General features: G+C 33.7%; 1 long non-coding RNA gene across 2 annotated transcripts in view; it reads left to right on the top strand.

Annotated features, from left to right (window-relative positions):
• The first annotated feature begins 307 nt into the window (after nucleotides 1-307).
• Nucleotides 308-20,628, top strand: part of LOC141507618 (uncharacterized) — a 104,965-nt gene continuing 84,644 nt past the window's right edge. The window contains exons 1-2 of one of the 2 annotated variants that reach the window (XR_012474207.1): nucleotides 316-375; nucleotides 10,259-10,308. This is a non-coding gene — a long non-coding RNA (uncharacterized LOC141507618). Of the gene's footprint in view, nucleotides 376-10,258; nucleotides 10,309-20,628 lie in introns of both variants that reach the window. The other variant, XR_012474206.1, reaches the window with a different exon arrangement.

Here is a 20,628-nt window from a genome sequence, read left to right as displayed (position 1 = left end):
TATGTTAAATGCTAACTTGACTGTTCCCTGCTGAGAGGAGAGGGGTAGGAAGGAAAGGTGTAGTGAAATTTTGTAACTAAGAAATAGACATGTGTATGTGCATGGGCATGAAAATAAATAAATAATTTTTGTTAAAAATAAATTCAATGTAAGTTCATTTTGGATGAAGAAATCACTAACCTCTCTGATTCAGGAAAGTAAGAAAAGAATTAAATTTTAACTCACAGGTTACTGTAAAAGCTCACAGTTTACTAAAGAAGGTTCAAAGATTAGTTTCTTTAGAAAGGCAACAAGATAGTGATTTTCAGTAGAAGTGGTGAAGTTAAGCAAAGAAGAAACAGCTACAAGCTGGGCTGGTGAGAATAACAAGAACAGGTAAGAGGGAGCAAAAAGAAACAGCCATTAAACAGTGACTGGGCTTAGTTCAACATGGACCTAGCCTGGAGAAGTGGATGGATAAAACTTTTATAGAGATCCTACCCCATCTCTTATGCAATCAAGGGGAGGGAGTCAAGGATTGACCCACCTTGACATGACTAGAGTCAGGCATATACCTTAGAAGGCTAAGAACCAGATAGGTAGAGATATGATAGGGAGAAGGGGCTAAAGTTTATTTCTACTGCTTTAGTAAATTTGCATTTGTCAAGAGGTTTAAACTGAAGAATGGGAGGGAGTCAGAGATCCACAGAAAATGTCAGAGAAGCACAGATTCCTTAGTATTACAGAAAAGGCTAGACAAATATTTCTCCTTCCACCATATTATTGGGTCAAAGGGTATGCACAGTTTTATAGTCTTTTGGATATAAACTCAAATTGGCCTGCAGAATGATTGGAACAGTTTACAAATTCACTAAAAATCATTAATTTTCCAGTTTTTCCCTTTGCTTTTTTCTGTCACATTTGCCAATCAGATAGGTAAGAGGTGATACCTCAGAATTATTGCATTGACTTTCTCTTACTGAAAATAATTCAAAATACTTTCTTTCATAAAAAGTATAAATAACTTTGAGTTCATTTGAAAACTCCCCTTTCCCAATTATCAATTGGGGAATGACTTATATACCTAGAAATTTGACTCAAGACTTTATGGATTTAAGAATTTTTTTATCAGAGAAATGTTACAATCTGCTCCCCTCCTCCGGTTTTCAGATATCCTCCTAATCTTGGCTACATTTGTCCAAAAAACTTTTCTTTTTTTAATTCATAATTGAAATGATCCATTTTTCATTCTTGAATGTGCTTTATCTTTTGTTTGGTAACAAATTCTTACCTTATATAAACAGTTGGCAGGAAAACTATTCCATTCTTTTTTAATTTGCTTATGGTAACATCCTTTATGTCCCAGTCATGTAATCCATCTTTTTTTTTACAATCTTCTGCGATTTGAGTCAGTTAACCCCACTCACATTCAGAGTCATACTTAATAAATATATATTTCCATCTATCCATCTTCACCCCTTTATCCATCTCTTTCTCCTTTATTTTTTCACTCCTCAAACTATTTATTTCTAGATATTTCTAGATATTCCTGAAACTATACCCTTCCTAATTTATTTTAGAGCAGTAGTATTCCATAAAATTTGTAGACATCACTTATTTAATAATTCCCCAGTTTATCAACATCCTGGCAGTTTTCAATTCTTAGTTACCACAAAAAGAGATGCTATAAATATTTTTCTAAGTATGAGAACATTTCCAATATCTATGGTTTACTTTTCCATAGACCTAGTAACATTATTGCTATGCTAAAGAATAAATAATGTAATATAGCTCTTTTAGACATCATTCCAATTTGTTTTCTAGAAAGGTTAGATTAGTTTACAACTCTACTAATGGTGCATTAATGTAACTATTTTCTTAAATGGTCTCCTGTATTTGTCATTTTCCTTATCTTTTTAAAAAAATTATTGATAATGTATTTTTGTAAATATATGTTATTAAATTTTAAACTTTCATCAATATGTCTATGTATATTTATAAGTTACAAAATTTCCTTCTACCCTCACTTTCCACCTTCCTCCCTTCAGCAGCAAACAGTAAGGTTAATATTGAACATACACATTTGTGTTAAACATGTTTACAAATGAGTCCTTTTTCTATTATGTTTTGTTTTGTTTTTCTTCTTCTGGCTGGAAATAGCATTATCCATAGCTGGTCTAATAAGGTTGTCTTAGCTCTCTGACTTCTGTGAGCACCTGCATATATCAGGGTTGATCATCTCACAAAATTGTTGTTACTGTGTACATTGTTCCCTTGGTTCTGCTCCCTTCTCTGAGCATCAAATCCTGTAATATGTTCCATGCCTCTCTAGAGCCAGCCATTTATGATTTCTTTAAAAATAGTATTCCATAATATTCATGTCATAACATTCCCCAATTGATAGACATCCCCTCAATTTCCAATACTTTGCACTACAAAAAGAGTTGCTATGAATATTTTAGAATATGTAGGGCTTTTCCTATTTTTTATTATTTCTTTTCTGGATATAGTCCTAGAATTGGAATTTCTGGGTCAATGGGTATAAATAGTTTTATTGCTCTTTGGACATAGTTCAATATTACTCTTCAGAATAGTTAGATTCATTCACAACTCCACCAGCAATGCATCAATGTCCCAATGCTCCCATAACCTCTTTGCCTAAATCTGAGAGCTGATACCTCAGAGTTGTTTTAATTTGCATTTCTATAACTAATAATGATTTCGAGGATTTTTTTAATATGATTGTATATAACATTAATTTCTTCATTTGAAAACTTTCTCTTCATATCCTTTAACCATTTATCAATTAGGGAATGACATGCAGCCTTATAAATTTGGTAGAGTTTTCTATGTATTTTAGAAGTGAGATCTTTATCAGAACTCCTAGTTGTGAAGATTGTTCCCCAGCTTTCTGCTTTCCTTCTAATTTTGGCATAACTGATTTTATGAGTGTAAAACATTTTTAATTTAATATGACCAATGCATTTATTTTGCAGTTTATAATGTATTCTATTTCTTGTTTGGTCATAAAGTTCCCCTATTTCCATAGATTTGACAGATAGAGGATTTCTTAGTATACTAATTAATCTGTAGTGTCACATTCTCTAAATCTTGTGCCCAATTTACCTTATTTTGGTATAGGTTATGAGAGGTGAGACTATGTCTAGTTTTGCCACACTATTTTCCAGTTTTCCCAACAATTTTTTCAAATAGTGTCAAATTAACTTCCTGCTCCAGAAGCTAATGTCTTTGGGTTTGTCAAATAGTAGATTACTGAAATCATTTATGACTGTTTCTTTTGAACCTATCTTGATCCATTGATCCATTACTCTATTTCTTAACCAGAACCAGGCAGTTTTGATGATTGCCCTTTGCTTTATTGTTTTAGAACCAGTAGAGCTATGACACCTACCTTTACAGCTTTTTCATCATTTCCTTGCTATTCTTGATTTTTTGTTGCGATGAATTTTGTTACTATTTTTCTTAGCTTAGTAAAGTAGTTATTTGGGGGGTTTTATCATTATGACACATAATAAGTAATTTAATTTGGGTAGAATTGTCATTTTTATGATATTAGTGAGCAATTGACATTTTTCTAGTTCATTAGATCTGACTTTATTTGGGTGAGAAGTGTTTTTTAATTGCGTTCATACAAGTTTCTGGGTTTGTCTTGGCAGGTAGATTCCCAAGTATCTAATGTTATCTACTGCTACCTTAAATGCAATTTCTCTTTCAAGCTTTTGCTCTTGCTCTTGGGCTTTGTTGTTCATATATATAGAAATGCAGTTGATTTATGTGGGTTTATTTTTATATCTTTCTACGTTGCTGAATTTGTCAACTATTCCAAGGAATAGTTTTAGATGATTTTCTTGAATTCTCTAAGTATACCATCTTATCATCTGGAAAGAATGAAAGCTTTGCAAATTTTTGCAAATTCTGATTCCTTTCACTTCTTTTTCTTCTGTTATTCCTAACTCTATTGAATAATAATGATGATGATGGTCATACTTGTTTGGCTGTTGATCTTATGGGAAATGCTCCAAGTTTATCCCCATTACATATAATATTTGTGGATGTTTTTACTTATTAATTTGAGGAAAACTCCATTTATTACTAAACTTTCTATTATTTTAATAGGAATGATTATTGTATTTTATCAAAGATTTTTCAGCATCTATTAAGATAATCAGATGATTTCTGCTGCATTTGCTATTAATATATTCAATTATGTTGAGTGTTTTCCTAATATTGTACCACCCTTGCCTACCAGGAATAAATTCTACCTGATCATGGTAGGTAATCCTAGTAAAAACTTGCTGTAATCTCATTGCTAAAGTTCATCTAATATTTTTGCATCAAAGTTCATTAGGGGGATTCGATTGTAATTTTGTCTGTTTTCACTCTTCCTGGTTTAGGTATCAGCACCATGTTGGTGTCATAAAAGGAATTTGGTAGAACTCCTTCTCCTGTTTTTAAAAATAATTTACACAAAACAGGAATTAGTGGTTCCTTAAATGTTTGGTAGAATTCACTTGTAATTTCACTTGGACCTGAAGACTTTTTCTTGGAGAGAGTCTTCAGTTTCTTTTTCTGAAATGGAATTATTTAAGTGTGCTATTACCTCTGCTGTTAATCTGGGTAGTATTTATTTTTGTAAATATTCATCCATTTCTTTTAGGTTAATAAATTTATTGGCATGCAATTTGGCAAAATTACTGAATTATCCCTTTAATTTTCTCCACATTGATGCTTAGTTTACTCTCTTCATTTTTGATATTGACAATTGGTTATCTTCCTTCTTTTTAAAATCAGATTAAACAAAGTTTTATCTATTTTATTGACTTTTTCATAAAATGAGCTCTTAGTTTTATTTATTAGACCAATGGTTTTCTTCTTTCAATTTTATTAATCTCTCCCTTGATTTTCAGAATTTCTAATTTGGCATTTAATTGTGGATCTATAATTTGTTTTTTATCTAGCTTTTTTTTTCAATTGGGGCTAGGTGACTTGCCCAAGGTCACACAGCTAGGTAATTATTAAGTGGTCGAGGATGGATTTGAACTCAGGGCCTGGGCCGGTGCTCTGTCCACTATGCCACCTAGCTGCCTCCTTTTCCTAGCTTTTTGATTCGTATATCCAATTAATTGATCTCCTTTTTCTCTATTTTATTCATATAAGCAATTAAGGATATGAATTGTCCTCTCAAAATCTCCTTGGCTGAATCCTATAAATTTTCATATTCTGTCTCATTATTTCCATTTTCTTGGACATAATTACTGATTATTTCTAGGATTTATTGTTTAATCCACTCATTTAAAATAAAGCTATTTAGTTTCCAGTTAGTTTTTGGTTTCTCTTTCTGTGACCCATTATTTCATGTAACTTTTATTGTATCATGTTCTGAGAAGCATGCATTTATTATTTTGGTTTTTCTATATTTAATTCTAAGTTTTTATATGTCCTAATACATGGTCAATTTTGGTATGGGTGTCATATACTGCAGAGAAAAAGGTGTATTCTTTTCTATCCCCATTAAGTTTTCTCCAGAGGTCTATCATATCTACGTTTTCTAAGATTTCATTCACCTTCTTAACTTCTTTATTGTTTATTTTGTGGTTAGATTTTCTAGTTCTGAGAGAGGGAGGTTGAGGTCCCCAATTAAATTTTTTCTGTCTATGTCTTCTTGTAATTCAATTATCTTTTCCTCTAGTAATTTGGATGCTATCCAACTAGGTGCATATATGTTTAATAATGATATAGCTTAATTATTTATGGTAACTTTTAAGAGAATGTAGCTTCCTTCCTTATCCCTTTTAATGAGATCTGTTTTTGCTTTTGTTTTATCTGGAATCAGGATGACTAATTTTACTTCAGCTGAAGCATAATATATTTTGCTCCATCCTTTTGCCTTTACCCTCTGTGTATCTCTCTGCTTCAAATGTTGCATTTGAACATTTTGTATGATTTAGATTTTTGATCCACTCTGCTATCTGCTTCCATTTTATGGAAGAATTCATCCCATTCAGTTACAGTTAAGATGGCTAATTCTATATTTCCCTTCATGCTTTCTTTCCCCATTTGCATTTTTCTCTTTCCTTTACTCTTATTCCTCCTTACCAAAGTTTTACTCCCTTTCTCCTTAACTATTCTTTTAAAATTTAACTCTCAATTTAGTTTTATTTGTAGCTTCACCTTCCCTTTCACCAGTCCTTTCTTCCCTTGTCTTTGCCTTCTCCATGTCCTGCCTTCCCTGTAAAATAGGATAACTATTCTACAAGTAGGAATGCATATTATTCCCTCTCTGGGTGAAATCTATTGAATAGAATTTACTCAGTGTTCACACCCTCCTTTTCCTCTAAAATTATAAATCTTTGTATACTTCATCTTCACCACTTTGAATATTATTAATCGGGTATCATCACTCATAGCTTGATTAATTGATTACTTGATAAATTCAAAGAGTTATCAAAGTGCCATCACGGATTTATTTACTCTTGAGGACTGTGTTTCCTTGAGGATACTTGAAAAGGAGATGAGGTAAAAATGATTAGATTTTGATATAATTTATGGGTCTTGAAAATTATACTTCTAGTGAGACAGAAAAGAGGAGGGTAATTAGTGACTTTGTCTGATAAGCAACATTACCTCAAAGCCACTAATTACCCTCCTCTTTTCTGTCTCACTAGAAGCATAACTTTCAAGACCCATAAATTATATCAAAATCTAATCATTTTTACCTCATCCCCTTTTCAAGTATCCTCAACGAAACACAATCCTCAAGAGCCAGATTATCATCCAAAACTAAAACATTTAATGAGGTATTTGTACCCTTTCCCCCAAGCATACTTTTTTCCCACAATTCCCCCATCCCCACTCAGGGTGTTTAACTCTTTGTTAAGTAAAGTATGGATTTAGTCCAACCCTGATTTAATTGACTACAAGAATCTCAAAGGGTTCCAAGTACTGGGACATTTAATGTCTCACTTAAGAACTTTACATTTAATTGTAAGGTTTGGGAGACCCTTACTCTGACCCACCTAGTTTATAATGCTCTCATCAGAGAAAGTGTTAAGTTTTGTGAGAACAGCAGAATTAGAGTGGGTCAAAGGAAACTGAAAGTCAAGTTTAAAGTAAATACTCCTGCTTTTCATCAGGGCTTTTTGTCTCAAACGTATTGATGTTAGCTTGGACCTCTGCAGTGGTGATATAAGATCCAGCCATACCCATATATCCTCTAAATCTGGTCTCTTCAATTGTATTCTACTCTTTGTTTATCCTAGGAGAAGTACAATTCTCAATAGTTATAAGTGTTATATCTTCCCTGTAGGGAAGTTCTTTATAATTTGATGGTCTTGACTAACATTTTTATTGTTTTATCCTTCCCCTTTTCATTTACCTTTTTATGCATCTCTTGAGTCATGGATTTGACAATTGAAATCCCAATTCATTTCTGGTCGTTTTGTCAGGAAATTTTGGAAGTCTGCTATATTGTTGAACATTATTTATCTTTTCCCCTAACAGTATATGCTAAATTTTGAAGGTTAATAAATTCTTTGTTGTAATCCCAGATCCTTTGCCCTCCAATATATGGTTTTCCAGGTCCTCTGCTCTTTCAATGTTGAGACTAATAAGTCCTGTGTGAGTCCAATTGTGTTTCCTTTATATTTAAATTTTTTTCTTTTTTTGCTGCTTCCAGAATTTTCTCCTCAATTTAAAAGTTCTGGAATTTGGCTTTAATAGTCCCTAGAATCTTGATCCTAGGGTCTCTTTCTGTAGGGGTTCTCTGTATCCTTTCTATTTTTTTAAATTTCTTTTTTTTATTTTGCCATCCATAAGCACATGTATAATTTAAGTTACAAAATATCCTTCCACCCTCCCTTCCCATCCCCCTCCCCTCAGCGGTGAATAGTCAGGTTAGCTTTGTACACATGTATTTTTGATAAACATGTTTACAGATTATTCATTTTTCAGTATGAGGAATTAGGATTAAGGGAACAAGATACATAAGAGATTATGTATTGTAAAGTGTTCATAAGATTATGAGGAGTTGTTTTGTTTATTGTTTTTTGTTTTTCCTTCTCTGGTTTGGAAGAACATCATCCTTAGTCAGTCTAAAATGATTACCTAGCTCTCTGAACTGCTGAGAGAAGCTATTTCCATCAAGGTTAATCATCTCACAATGTTGTCTGCATATCCTTTGAAGGGCTATATGGTCTTCTAGCAGATTTGGACAGTTTTCTCTGTTAATTTCCTGCATGAAGTTTTCCAGGTTATTTTTTTTTTTTATCTAGGCTTTCTGGTAGTCTGGTGATTCATTAATCATCTCTTTTTGATCTCTTTTTCAGGATGTTTGCTTTTCCTAAAATGTACTTTACATTTTCTTCAATTTTTTTTCCATTCTTTTTATTTTGTTTGAAGGAATCTTGTAGTCTCATGTATTCATTGGTTTCTTTTTTATTCAATTCTATTTTTTAAGGTTTTATTTGCTTTGAGTAGCTTGTATGTTTGCTATTCCAATTGGTTATTTTTACTTTTAATGGAGCTGATTTCTTTAGTCAATTTTTCATAATTTTCCTGCATGATTCATTTCTTTTTTTCCCCATTTTTCTTCTGTCTTCTTTGGTTTTTAAATTCCTTTTAAAGCTTTTATATGAGCTGTTGGTTTTGAAACCAATTCATAGATTCTTTTGAGACATATCCTGTGAGTAATTTTTCAGTTTCTTCAAACATGGTACTGTTATTATCTTTATCTGCAAAGGAGTTTTCTTTGGAAAGCACTCTTTTACTTTTATTTTGTTTTCTCATCTCTTTTGTTTTAGCGTTAATGCTGGGCTCTAGGGAGCATAGATCCAAGATTTTTTTTATACTGGGGCTGGGGTCTGATCCCTGGCTTCTTGTTGGGCAAGATGTTGCATTTGTAGTCCAGGTCTTGTCTTTGAAGACAAGGTTATTTATGTCCAGGTTCTGTCTATGCAGTGGTTTATTCCCAACCTAGTCCTGTCTTTTGCAATTTGGGGTTTCTATCCTCCCTGTTGGCTTGCTGTCTGACTATTAGGTTCCATGCTGTTGTCAAGCTGTAGGGTCCTAGACTGCACTGTGGCTTAAAGTCTCCCACTGACTTTTCCCCCTTCCCAGTCTTGCTTGATGTTACTTCTCCTTTCCCCCAAAGAGACAGAACTCCACTGAAGAGCCTTCATGATATCTACCATCGAACACTTCTTTGAATTTTCTCTTGCTCTTGGAGATCTGTAGCTTGACTGTCTTGTGCAGAGGTTTGGCAGGGAAAAGCTCCTGGACTCTGTTAGTTTCATTTTGCTCAGGAAGGCTCTCTCTTATCTTTTACTAATCTGGTGGGTGTGAGGTGTTTCCTCTGTTGTTTTCATTGACATTTTTGTTACTTAGAACTTCTTTTATATATGAGTACTGATAACTTTAACTTTTTTTCTTTTGAAAGCTATCTTTTCACCATTTATTAATTACTTAGAGAACTGTTACTATTTTAACAAATTTAGTTCACAATTTTTGAGAGATGAGATTTTTATTAAAGAAATTTGCTTTAAATTCCCCCTAGACTTGGTAGTTTTTCTTCTCATTTTGGTTGCAATTTTTGAAACAATATTTTTAATTTTGTGAAATAAAAATTACCCAGTTTTAATTTCATTAGAATCTTTATTCCTTCGTTGATCATGAATTTTTCCTTTATCTAAAGATCAGGTAGGTATTTTTTTCCTATGTATTGCCCAATTTACTTGTGATATCACTCATTGGATAATGTACATATTCTTATTTTATCTTAGAATATGGTATGAGTTATTGGTCTGTACCTAATTACTTCTAAACCTTTCCAGTTTTTCCAGCAATTTTTGTCAAATAGCAAACTATTGTACCAAAACTTGGGTCTATGATTTATAAAACACTAGATTACAGTGGTTGTTGTTTTACAATACATTATGTAGCTAATTTCTTCCACTTTTTTTCTTAGCCTGTTGCATACTGTTTTTATAATTACCAATTTGAAATATAGACTGAAATCTGTCATTGTTAGGCCTCCTTTCACCTGCCTTTATTTCTTTAAAAAGCTTTTTGTAATTGTGTCTAAAATGTTGCTGGCAAATAGACTCTTAAGTATGTAATAATGTCTGCAGGTATTTTAAAAGGATATATTCTATCACTTCATCTTGAATTTTATTGGTATGAATGGAAATGTTCATGATTCATGTGAGTTTGTTTTTTATCTGGTAATTTTTTAAATTTTTAATTGTCTTGACTTTCTTTTTAGATGAGACTCTACAGTTCTCTAAGTATATTATCATATTATCTACAAAAAAGGTAATTTTTTGTCTAAGCTTATTGTTTCAATTTCTTCTTCTAGTCTTATTGCTGCAACTTATATTTCTGGTATAATATTAAATAATTATGATGGTAATGACTTCCCTATTTCCCTCCAATCTTATTGGAAAGGCATCCAATTTATCTGCATTACAGAAAATGCTTGCTTTTGTTTTTAAATAGATACTACTAATCATTTTAAGAAAACGTTCTCCTATCTTTAATAGGTATAAGTACAATATCTTATCCATCATTTTCTGCATCAATTGTTGCATCTTATGATTTTTTTGTTTTGTTAATATGATAAATTATGCTTATGGAATTTCTAATTCTGAACCAGTCTTACATTTTTGATATGAATACAAATTGGTCTTAATATTTATTTTTGTGCTATTTTGAAGTAGCCTACTTGCTTTATTTTATTAAATTAATTTTTGTGTGTTCATTGGGGAAATTAGTCTATCAATTTATTTCTGTTTTTGTGTTGCCTGGTTTGGGTATCAAAACCATATTTATGTCCTTGAGTAAATTTAAAAAGACTCCATCTATTTTTAAAAAGTTACATGATATTTTATATAATATTTAATATAATATTAGATGGTGTATGATTTATATAATTTTATACAATATTAGAATTTATATAATTGTACATATTAGAAATGTTCAAGCATTTAAAACTTGGCAAAATTCACTTATAAATTCATCTAGTTTATGTTTTTCTTCTAGAGAGTACATGTAACTCTAATTCAACTTCTTTCTTTAAAAAATGACAATATTGGGGCAGCTAGGTGATTTAATCAATAGAGAATCAGTCCTAGGGTCAGGAGGACCCGAATCCAGATTTGACCTCAGACACATAATAATTACCTAGCTGAGTGACCTTGGGCAAAAAGCAACAAAAAATAGTATTATTATTTAAGTACTCTAATACTTCTATTAATGTGGGTCATTTACATTTTACAAATATTCATTCATTTTATTAAAATTTTCAGTTATAATAGCATGAAGTTGGACAAAATAGTTTCTACTAAATTGTTTTAGTTACATCATCCTTGGTAGTGCATTCATCATTTTTTTTTTGTTACTGGTCATTTCTTTTTCTTTTTTTTAAATGAAATTAGTCAATGATGTATCTGTATTGCTGTTTGTCTTTCTTTTTGAAAAAAGTAGCTCCAGTTTTTTTTTATGTTAATCTTTTTAATAACTCTCAGGTTTTTAATTTTTAGAATTTCTATTTTGTGTTCAATCAGAAATTATTATTTTGTTCTTTTTTTGATTTTTCTGGATGGATTCCTAATACACTGATTTGTTTTTTCCTCTTTTCTTAATTTAAACATTTAGAGAAATAAATCTTCCACTAATAACTGTATTGTATCCATTCTATATATTCTGTCATTTTCCCCTCATTATTGTCAATTTATTTAATGTAATTTAATTTGGTTAATTCTATGATTTTTTACCCACTCATTCTTTAGCATTAGAATTAGTTCTTAATTAATTTTAATCTATGTTTCAAAGGTCTTTCTCTGATACAATTTTGATTACATTGTGTTCTGAAAAGGGTACATGTTAATGTTTTTGTTCTTCCACCTATATTTTGGAGGGTTTAGTTCCCTAATACATTGCTGAGAAATTGATATTCCCTATGTCACTTTTTAATATTTTTTAAAAAGTAGTTGAATTAGAGTTAAATGTACTCTTAAGTCACCTTTAATATTCTACAGAGGTATATCTCAAATTCTATTTATCTTCTTAACTTACATGTAATAGTTAGATTTATCTAACCATAAATTTAGATTTAAAGTTTGGGTTTAAAATTGGGTTTTGCTCACCTATTGGAGGGACAACTGACAAGCTTCTTGTCTATATCCTTTTGCTTTCATAATTAAGTGTAGGACTCAGTAGGGTTTTGCTGTAATTAAGTATATTTTGAGGAAAGGTCTGGTCATTGTCTTCCAGGTCTGCAATCTGCTCCTTACCTGAGTAAGCCTACTGATTCCACATTACCATAACTTTTCCTCTCTATCCTGAGATAGAATAGGGAAGTCAGTGAAAAACACTGAAGCTGTGATTTCAAAGTGAGTAATGCATAACATAGCTTCGAGATGGCACCCATTCATATTCCCAGTGCTAATACAGTGGTCCCTTATGGTCTTTTTCTGACTAGAATTTCAGTACCTTTACTATTGCCTAGGCACTGGTACTACTGCTATGACCCTGCTGTGACTGTTTGTTATAGTCATCACATGGTGACAATTTTGTTGTACTGTGCACTTTGCTAACCCCCAACACCAGTGTCAGTAGACCTTACCCTAAATCTTCTTAAGTCTCTCTGCATTGGAAAATAAATAACATATCCTGTCCTTTTCTTGGCTTTCTTTCTTAGAATCCTATTATGTGTTTTCTGTGTTAAAATTACTTTTTTAATTTAAAAGAAACTAAGGACTTAATTTTATTGATAATATTTGCATACCAAATCAGGTTATCTTATTTGTCATATGTCAAAGAGAAGAAGTGGTTTACAGAACTAATTATTATGACAGATCAGAAGATTTTTTAAAATTACCTAAATTTGCATTGAACATGCAACAAGACAAGATAGGTCATATAACTAGTATGCTTCTCCTAGGCTTTCTTAAGTCAATGACAAAATCTGGGTGTCAAAGTGAAACCACCCCCAGAAGTCCTTGCCCTGTAGGTGTTGCATTTTGTAACCAGAAAAGCTCCCTGGGTAAGAGGAACTTGTGGTTTGGAATTAGTAGCGATTCTCCATCTTCCAGCTGCCAACTTTAGAAGATAATTACTCGACTTAAGAAAAAATGGTGTTATAAATAAAGACTGGAAAGAGGAACTTAACCTTTGGCTAACCCCTCTTCCTCTAATTGCCAGAAAGGTATACTTAACCTTAAGGCAAACCTTTCTCTAGAAAAGAGAATATTGAGAGCATCCAGACAAGAAAAACCTGCATTGTACTGAGCCTCAAGATCTATGCTATATTAGGAAGAGTTAAAGCTACTGACAATGTTTAGTCCACAGAGGAGAAAAATATAGAGGATACATCACTATAGTTTTGTAATGTAAGATATTGGATTTTCTTCTTATCTCTAGAAGACAGTTGCAGGAAAAAAATGCAATAATTTCAAATGAAGCAAATTTAGGCAAATTAGGCAGATTCTTTCCCTGATATTGGATGACTTGTTTCCAGGTGCAATGATTCTATGACAATATACCATTGTATTTGATGAGTATTCCCCCATAGGATCTAAGTAAAAGGATTTTTCCCCCCTAAAAAGATGACAGACTATCTTTGCAGATAGGAAAAATAGTCAAAGCAATGATCTGAATTTTTATATCTGCAGTCATCACTAAAATGAGAGTGATGAGACGATGATATATATGAGTAAACTGAAACTTGAAATCTCCCTGGAATATTAATATTGGTTATTCTAGTCATGTAAAAGCTGATTACATTGTGAAATCTTGTATTTCAGATGAATTTGCACAGCATAATCACAGGTCTTTTACAATAGTGTCATTTGAACTAATCTATTAGCCTTGTCCAAATTAGCCCAATTGTTTATAAGGTATTAAATGCACTACAAAGCCTAACATGTTGGTTATGCTCTGTAATTGTGGCACCTGTTAAACAGTCCAGGACAGCTGTACTTTCAGCAGATTACAGGCCATTAGGCAAGTTATACAGTACCTTCTTTTATAACCTAATTTCTCTTCTTTCATATTAGAATTTCAGGATCATGAAATGCAAACTTTTTCCCCTCACTGATTGAGATGAGAAGAGTGGTTTGATATTTATGAAATGTTCAGATACAACTTGCAAATGTGGTGGTAAAAAGCAGTAGTAAAATATTTCATTAACTTTTAATCCAATTTAAGATTTTGTTCTTCCCTCTGAGACTACATACCTTTATATTCAGCGTGTGATTTTGGATGAAAATTTCTTGAAGAAAAGTTAAAAATTAAGGCAGAAAATGTAATCCTGTAAAAGTCAGTAAAACATCATTTGATGCTCAACAGTCTCATAAGATACATTCTCTTTATTTTCTGATCAATTAAAGATTATTTGTAGGTTGAATAAGTCATTATGTGCTTATTGTACTTTGAATTAAATATATATATACTCAGCCTTGAAAATAATAGTTCATTTTTCTTGAGTTTCTTATTATTTACAAAGTTCTTTCACAATCCTATATAATATTATACACCTACTATATGCAATACACTGGTATTACCAAGTCTTCTAAAAGAATGCAAATTTAGGATGAAACATGCCTTGATCTTGCATTTTCCTCTGCTTTTAGGGATTGCTATTCTTGTGATTAGACTATATGAGCAATTTTTGTCTAGTGACAATGATAGCAATCAATAGAAAACATCTACATAATGCAAAAGAATCCTTAGCTGTACTAATCAAATGTAAGTAAAAAAAGACAATATGAAAATATGACTTTTCTCATTTAAAGAAGCCATATAATCGTGAGGCTTGCAAAATTCACAACTCTTAGGGGAGATAGAGAGAAAAGAAAGGAAAGAAAGGGAAAGGATAAAACTATATTGGGCTGGGGCAGTTAGGTGGCATAGTGAATAAAGCACCGGCCTTGGAGTCAGGAGTACCAGGGTTCGAATTCGGTCTCAGACACTTAATAATTAGCTAGCTGTGTGACCTTGGGCAAGCCACTTAACCCCATTTGCCTTGCAAAAACCTAAAATAAACTATTTTGGGGGGGAGAGTTAAGATAGGATCACAATTTAATGATTTGATGTCAAAGGTAGTAAATAATCAATGAACCAAATTGCTGTTGTGTTTTTTTTCCCCCCAAAGGTAAGTGTTCAATATCCAAAGGTTCCACTGGAAATAGAAACCTTTGCTACTTACAGTTGCTTTAAACAAATTGATCAGTTCACAAATGAAACAAGAGAATGTTCAGTTAAAACAATACAATAAGTAATATTCATTCATACTTAATAAAATTTTCCCTTTTCCATGTTCTTGGAAACTTACCATCAATTAAATCACTTATGCAGAGGTTAGGGGTACAATACTAAAAAGACACCCTCAAGACAAACAAGTACAAACAAAACTGATTTTTTTTTCTGGGATATATTAAACAACTGCCCTACTCAAAACCCACCCAAGGAAGGAAAGACATCATGGGCTGTGGTGGCTAGAGTCATGGCCACCACTTTAGGGTGTCCACTCTTTTTCATGTGTTGTTTTGGTCAAGTCATACAGATTCTCTAATTGCCACCTTCTTTGTAACTGGTTTTCCAACACTGACACAGTTGTTTAAAAAGCCAAGTGCATTGAAAAATATCAACAGGAAGGCTGAGTAACATTCAAATTCAAGGCCTGTTTCACCTTAAATCTGCACTCTTCTAGAAAACTTGGTAATACCAGTATATTGAACATTGTATAATAAAATCAAAAGATTTTTTTTAAAATGACTGCATTTACAAAAATATTTTCAAACAAGTAGGGCTTACTTGGAAACATTGATTTACAAATATAAAAGTGCTTCACAAGGGCCTAGATCACATGCATTTGCAGATGCAATCATGGATATACTAGTGCCATACTACAGACTCCAAAAGTTAACAATTTCTTCAAAAATTATATCAGTGCAAGAAAAAGGACTCCAATTTAACAGTTGGAACCCAAGGCAGGCAATGTGGTTTTTGTATTAAGGATGACCACTCAAAACTCACCTGGGTCTCATTTTCATCTATAAAATGGGTGAGCTAAACTAGGTAATCTCTAAGACCTGTGATTTTAAGTGCATGTATTCAACTATTAAAAACCATTTTAGGGAGGATTGCTCTAAACTGCTCTGAGGTCTCAATTGTAGCAGTTTGATTGTCATTGCATATCTAGTGTCATGGGATTTGAAAGGATTTCAATTAAGGTCATGGTTAGAATATTTCTTTTTTTTTAATTTAAATTTATTTATTTTCATCCATAGACCATGTATATTTTTGATACAAAATTTACTTCCACAATCCCTTCCCAAGCCCTTCCCCTCAGCAGCTAGCTGAGGTTAGCATTGTACATACATATTTTAATAAACACAGATTAGTAATTTTCAGGATGAGGAATTAGGATTAATGGTAAGAGATACATAAAAGATAAATTTTATAAAGTGTACATCAGATTCTGAAGGGTGGGTTTGTGTGCGTGTGTGTGTGTGTGTGTGTGTGTGTGTGTGTATGTGTGTGTGTATGTGTGCATTGTTTTGTTTTGTTTTTCTTCCTTTGGATGGGGATAACATAGTTCATAGCCAGTCTGATATAGTTGTCCTAGCTCTCTGGACTGCCAAGAGGAACTGTTTCCATTAAGGTTGTTCATCTCACAATACTGTTGTTGTGGTGAACATTGCTCTCTTGTTTCTACTCCCTTTGCTCAGCATCAGATCCTATAAGTCATTCCATGCTTCTATAGAGTCCAACTGTATATGGTTTCTTATAGAGCTATAGTATTCCATTGTTTTCATGTACTAACTTGTTTAGCCATTCCCCAATTGATGGGTATCCCCTCAATTTCCAATTCTTTGCTGCTACAAAAAGGGCTGCTATGAATATTTTGGAGCATGTAGGACTTTTCCCTTTTTTATAATTTCTTCTGGATATAGACCTAGAATTGGAATTGCTGGGGCAAAGAGTATGAATGGTCTTATTGTTCTTTAGTCATAGTTCCATATTGCTCTCCCAAAAGGTTAGATATATTCACAACTCCACCAGCAGTGAATCATTGTCCCAATCTTCCCACAACCTCTCCGACACTGATCATTTCCCCCTTTTCTCATCAGCCAATCTGATAGATTTGAGATGATACTTAATTGTGGTTTTAATTTGCATTTCTCTAATCAATAATTATTTGGAGCTTTTTTCATATGATTATATATATGTGTGTATGTGTGTGTGTATATCTTTAATTTCTTTATTTGAAAACTGTTCATATCTTTTGAGCATTTAAGTTAGCATATTTCTAATGAGGTTTTTGGTTGACATGCCTGATGCCAAAAGTGATTACAAACTAATGGCCAAAGGTCATGGTTTCATCTTAGTTGACTGCCCAGAGCACCAGATTAGTGATACACCAAGTGGTTTTGAGGAGAATCTGAAATTCAGTCTTTTAATACAGTGACAAAGGGGATAACATGATGCAGAGGAAAGAGTGTTGAATTTAGAGGAAGAAACTTGGGTTCAAATGCAGACCCTATTTATTACATGTGTGACCTTGGAGACAAGACATTTGAACTTTGTATACCCCAAGTTCTTCATCTGTGAAAAAAAGGGAGTGGGGTGAGGAGGGTTAGTCTAATCTTCCAGTTCTATACCTATGTTTCTAGAAAAATCAATTTGAAAAGCATAGGGGAGTAGGGGAAATGACGACCAAAAGCATCAGTTCCAATTGTACATCTTATAGCAAACTGGTACTAGAAATTCCTACGTGAAGCACAAGTAGAGTTGTGAAAAACAAATAAAAATATTGGAGACCCAGCTCAGCTTTGGAATACAACTGAGAATCTTTTTACAGATGAGGCCTGGATAACTTCCAGGTTTGGTGTGTAATCATTTATGGATGCCTTCAATAAAGGTATGGGGGATAGGGGGCTGATTGTATCGAATCCTTTTTGGAATCAGATTCCCAGAGAGGATTCCTTCTAAAGGAGAACAATTCTTGATCACAAACTTATCTTTTTTCTTTTAAGTCTTTGATATCTAGCATAGGAATCAAGGGAAATTGAGGCCATGCTCTCTCCCTGTACACTGGGAGGCAAGAGAGAGATGTTTGAGCACAGTTTTGTAAAAATGTCACCTTTCACTGACCTCCTCAACCTGATGAGCACTCTGCCCAGGGATACCAGTTGTGCCTGACTGCCCATCCAAACATATTATCCCAGAAAAAATCAAAACTAAATATTGTTAGTATGAATATATCAGTTTTAAATTTATTTCTATGAATTACAAGTGCATTTCTTTTCATATTAACAGGCAGTCTTTCTAATGTTGCCCAAATCAATAAGGAAGAAGAAAGTAGGGGGAATAAGAAGTGAAAAACAATTCTTTCTCCAAAGAATATTTGCTGGAAAACACCTCACATGTAACAAGAGATTTTTTTGGCCTCCATCAGTAGGTATAGAGTGCTTAAGACAGTCGTCTGTGAGTAGAAAGCAGTGACAGCCATATGAGGGAATTGCCATTATCTGGAATAAGGCAGAATTCTCACCATGGAGAAGAGAGCAGTGGAGGGAGAAGAGAGGAGTACCTGTCTCTGAGTGGGACACCTGGGAGATTCCTTAGAAGGAGTACACTGGTGCTGAGTTCTACCCAAACAGAGCAGGAGAATGATTAAGGGGGAATGAGCAGACCAGGGGCCTGAGGATCAGACCCTCACCTTGGTATCCACAGTAGCAGGCATGCTCACACCGAACTCCCTCCCTCAAGAGTGGGCTTCTATATTCATCAACTCTCAGGTAGTGAAGCCTGCACATCTCACCAGATGGTGAGGTGGCTGCCCCAAGGGGCTCTTTTTGCATACATTTTGTAAACACTCACTAAGTCATATAACTTGAGCTTTGGAAGTGGTCAGAGAATTGGGACAGGGAACCAACAGACACCAGCCCAAACATACTCTGGATGATCAGTTCCAGCCTTTGGAACAAAATCTCATTTTCCTAGGTGCTGCACAAAGAATATCTATCCTTTAAGAAATCAGTGCCCTCTTCCCCCAACTTCTCTAGCCATGTTGGGGCTAATAAAGTGGTAGCCAAGGGTATTCCTGGGATGGAGGTGAAAGATGAACTTGCTAGGTCTGATAAATTTTAATTAAGATTGAGTACAAAGATATTCTGTTTGGAGTAAACAGTTATGGTTCAAAGTTAAAGTGCAACCAACTGGAACAGCTAGGTGGTACATTGAATAGAGCAACAGCCCTGGAGTCAGGAGGACCAAAGTTCAAACCCAGCCTCAGAAACAATAATTACCTATGTGGGCAAGATAAACACAAGGTTAAACCCACTGCCTTGTAAAAAATAAAAATAAAGTGCAAAGAACTGACTGACATAAAGTGCCCTAAACAGTTCTAATCCAGATCTTCTTGCAATATGACAGGATAAAACTAGATGTCAGTGACTGAAGCCAAGTCAGGGAAATTGAATCTACCATGACAATGAAAGGGTACACAAGGAAGTGGTCTTGTATTGATTAAGGGGTGGAAGAAACCACTCCTTTTTTCAAACCAGAAAGTGATCAGGACTAGCCAAAATGATGAGCATTAGCATCCTTAGACATCATCACTGAGGAATAATAACCTGAGTGTCAGTTATGATTCTTCATACTGAAAGATTTCATCAAAAGCAAAGAAGCCAAAACTACCAGAAACTGCCCCCTTGAAATGGCTCTGAGGAGTTCAAAGTGGAGAAGTCAAAACAGGCCAGAGAGATACTATCAAGGACCGAGAAGTGGGAGAGGACTGTCCTTCAAAGTAAACCCTGTCAAGGAAGCCCTGTAAAAGTTTTACCATGGTATCCAACCTGGGATCTATTTGTCTCTTCAAAAATCAGTTTTTATCCTTGGGCAAGTCATCCACTTCCATATCAAACTTGAATAGGGCTTCAGTTAGTGTCTGCTCCACCTCCATCTTCTTGTGAGGGTTAAATGTCAGCACCTTATTCAATAAGACTAGAGCATTGGGATCAGGTAGAGAAACAGTTTAGTGGACTTGGTGAAACTCTTGGAATTTCAGGTGCTTGGTACCAGCATGAGGCCACATATTCTTTTAGAAAACCTGTTATGGTCATAGTATGGATCTGCAACATGAGCCAGTCACAAATCTTGAGAACTCAAGAGGCACTGAGCAGCAGATTGGAAGGTTTCAGTTAATGGTGCAGAACGTTGACTGAATGGATATATTTTAAATCTCAGGATCCAATAAAGGAAATTAAAGATATGGTCATTGCTGAGGTATTGAGACTTTAAGAGCTTGTAAAGTTCAGTTTCCATAACATCCTATACTACATATACATCTTTCATTTGCTGGATGGGGGAGATCAGTATTATATCAGTGATGCTGATGTTCTCAAAGAAGAAATTTCAGCAAGATCTTGATCTTGCCCAGCTATGATTGGCAGTAGATCTGGTGTCCAAGAGGCTTGTTTTCTTTTTTTAAAAAATATTTATTTTCATTCATATGCACATGTATATTTTTAAGTTACAAAATTTCCTTCCACCCTCCCTTCCCAACCCCATCCCCTCAGTGAAGAACAGTCAGGTTAGCATGATACATACATGTTTTTGATAAAT

The sequence above is a fragment of the Macrotis lagotis genome, chromosome 1 (genome assembly GCF_037893015.1).
Source record: "Macrotis lagotis isolate mMagLag1 chromosome 1, bilby.v1.9.chrom.fasta, whole genome shotgun sequence".
NCBI classification, from domain to species: Eukaryota; Metazoa; Chordata; class Mammalia; order Peramelemorphia; family Peramelidae; genus Macrotis; species Macrotis lagotis.
This window is presented reverse-complemented; position numbering and strand designations above follow the sequence as displayed.